The sequence below is a fragment of the Cydia splendana genome, chromosome 23 (assembly GCF_910591565.1).
Source record: "Cydia splendana chromosome 23, ilCydSple1.2, whole genome shotgun sequence".
NCBI lineage: Eukaryota > Metazoa > Arthropoda > Insecta > Lepidoptera > Tortricidae > Cydia > Cydia splendana.
Genome location: NC_085982.1, coordinates 4970961 through 4974033, shown reverse-complemented (window position 1 = coordinate 4974033; position 3073 = coordinate 4970961). Strand labels below are relative to the sequence as shown.

The 3073-nt window shown below is 34.9% G+C and overlaps 1 long non-coding RNA gene across 1 annotated transcript; it reads left to right on the top strand.

Annotated features, from left to right (window-relative positions):
- Window positions 1-1291: 1291 nt before the first annotated feature.
- On the top strand, window positions 1292-2822 carry LOC134801992 (uncharacterized). The gene is made up of 3 exons (XR_010145791.1): window positions 1292-1415; window positions 1987-2097; window positions 2670-2822. It is a non-coding gene; the product is annotated as an uncharacterized LOC134801992 (long non-coding RNA).
- Window positions 2823-3073: the final 251 nt, after the last annotated feature.

Genomic DNA, 3073 nt, shown 5'->3' with positions numbered 1-3073 from the left:
CATATTTGTTTTCCTACAATCCTTGTGTATAATCAGATTGTGATTTCCAATAACATTCTAAGAAACACCTTCTCTTCCTCTCTCTTTCTTTCGTACTAAAACATGACAGCGATTAATATCAGTGGGGAGACACTCCTGACTTCGGTCGAACTCGGCTCCGCTCGGCTCAGCATTGCTCCGAGCAATTATTAGGGTTAGCACCACTTGACTTCCTTTTGCGTGCACAATCACAGATAAGATAATCACTTGAATCCTGCCAACCCCATACAGCCGAAAGGGATAGCGCCATACATTAGAAAGGGACAGCATGATTTGATCCTAAACCGCTGTCAATCCTCGGGTTTGCAGGAAGTGTCCCTTCTGTACGGTAGTACCATTATTTCTTCCATGTTAATATTTAGTTCTACTTGTAATCATTTGCTCTATTCCGAATTTCATTATTCCTCCCAATACGTTCTTCCGTTATTATAAAAAGGTGATACTTCTGAGCTTAAATACAAAACCTCCGGTTTTATTTCATCTTCATTATTTGACACAAAACATACAACTCGAAGTCTCGAACAACACTAGTATAAAATCGTACGCAACTTGTTAGTTGTAAGGTCTGTAAAGCCTTGCATTGCAACTTACAGAAAAAACGAAACGTGAACGCAGCATAATCCGCCATTCCTGTGATTACACTCACACATGCACACACTTGCACGCAATCCAAAATTTTATAAATTATTTTTCCGTAACGATATTTTAATTAAATAAATAAAATACCAAGACGACTAGAAATATGGTAAAAGTGTATGAAGTGAGTATTATTTAACTTAGCACTACTACCTGTTGTATTTAGTGCAATAATTATGACGTAAAACGTTGTAAACAAACCACCAATGTTTCCTTTTGTTTTTAGGTTATGGTTATTTTTATGTGGTAGCGGTATTTATTACAAGAATAAAACGTGTCTTCAAAAGTAATGAAGCTGTGTTATGATTTCTACAACATCCTACCGAAGATGCGTCAACCTATACTGTAAGTAATGATCGTATTTTAAGCCCTTTTGAACTGAGTATCTATAAATCGGTAGTCAGCATACAGTCTAGTTATTCTATTAAGAATATCGAATCAATCCCCTTGATTCCCATTATTTGAACCCTAGCTTACTTGTGAACCTACACCCTAACCTAAGGCATGGGTCTTAACACCGTTATATATACTTTTATCTTATATTTCCTGCTTACATGTTTCCAGATATGGCATGCTCCGATGCCCCCCCAAGTTTACAAGTTTAGACCAGTGTCCAGCTTCTGCAATTCTGAGTGTAATACTTCTCATAACCCCGTGAAGATAATAGAGTAAACATATGGACCAGATGTAAAATCCTTTGATGATAATGTGAAACTCTATGCAACCTCAATTACTGATTGGTAAGTCACATTAATTATTTCTAACAGTTCTATGTATGTTTAATCCTATATTAAATTCCAAGAAAATTAACCAGTTCACTCTTTAATGCAATAGCCACTACTTTTATTTATTTCTTCGGAGCGACCCCAGTAAAAAGAAATTTTGAAAATTCATGTTAATGAATGTGTTGAGATATTTTATTTGATTACTCAATTATTATTAAAATTGATAAGTACCAATTAGCTATAAAATATCTGTCAATAATTTTTTTTTTCTTACACCTAAGTCTTATATACTAACCTTACCTAAGTCACAGAATAAATAATAGCACTAGGTCTAATATAATGCGTCTGTTACGATCAGCTCAAACACGGCCGATAGGCGGCGACATCACCACAAGCGGCTTATGGCTAACCAACAAAACTGGTGTGGAACGGATGTTCCCCTAACAACCTGCAGCAAGCGACAAAATCGCAGAGTGAACCCCGCCTGTCTAACTATACTTATAATATTCATACTAATACTTATACTAGTCTTATTTTAGTGTTGTTACATTATTAATACTATATGTATACATTTATTTCTTTTCAGAATAGACTAAGCTGCCCTGCTTGCGCTACCCAACTACACAGAATGCCGAATGCACCCTATGTACTCCCCGAACACATCTAGCTCCAAGTTCACCGTCCCAATTCAAGAATGGTAAATGGGTTTCGCTTGTCTAAAATCAGTAATAGTGACTGCACATGTGGTCCCTGAGCTCCTGTGCTGATAAGTTTACCGAAGGCCTACTTCAAACGCTCACTTAATTTTTATCTAGCGTGGTTAGTGGCTATCAACTTAAATAAAGACTTAATATCTATGCTTATATATGTCCTACAATGTATCTATCTATCTACCTATCTAAACAAAATCTTAACCATGACCTAACTGTCAGACTGTTCGCTAAGATCCAATTGTAACAAACTATAAATGTCCTTATCTGGCCTACTTCATGATTGCCAATGTATCCGATTTTATGTATAGCTATTGTTGGGTGACATTGCAACATTAAATGTACTATTAAACTGAAATGTGTTGTATTTCATAATGTTGTGACAGGAAACAATCTCAAAATTCAGACAAAACAATACAGTGTAACCATGTTTGTTAAGTTCAAACTGTCGGTAGATAGATTAGCTCATTAAACTATAAACTACACTTCAAAAAAAATAAACTTAGTGCCTAACTTATTTAATTTCTAACCTGATTTGAGAATGATTATTTTGTTTCAGATAATGATGCAGTCCATATGGAGCGCATTGAGCAGCCAACTCTCACTCTACTTCTTACAGATCTAAGCTTATGTGCTAAACCTACTTCTGTTTCTTTCTACTGTTTTTATGCAATCTACTAGTAACGGTTTTGAATCTGTTATGTCACAAATAAAGCACTTTAGTCTTAAGAGTTTCATTTGCTACATCATAAAATTATTTGCATTTTTATTTCAATGATACTCATGATTTTGATGAAATGTACTGCTAGATAATTGAATAAAAGCTATCAATATACCTACAAGTTACCTAAATACTATACTAACACCGCTTCATGTCTATAGTTAACAACTTTTTGATGCCACTAGCTTTTGGCTAAAATAAAGATATTGGATTATCTGTTTAAATTCCTAATTTCAAGGCTT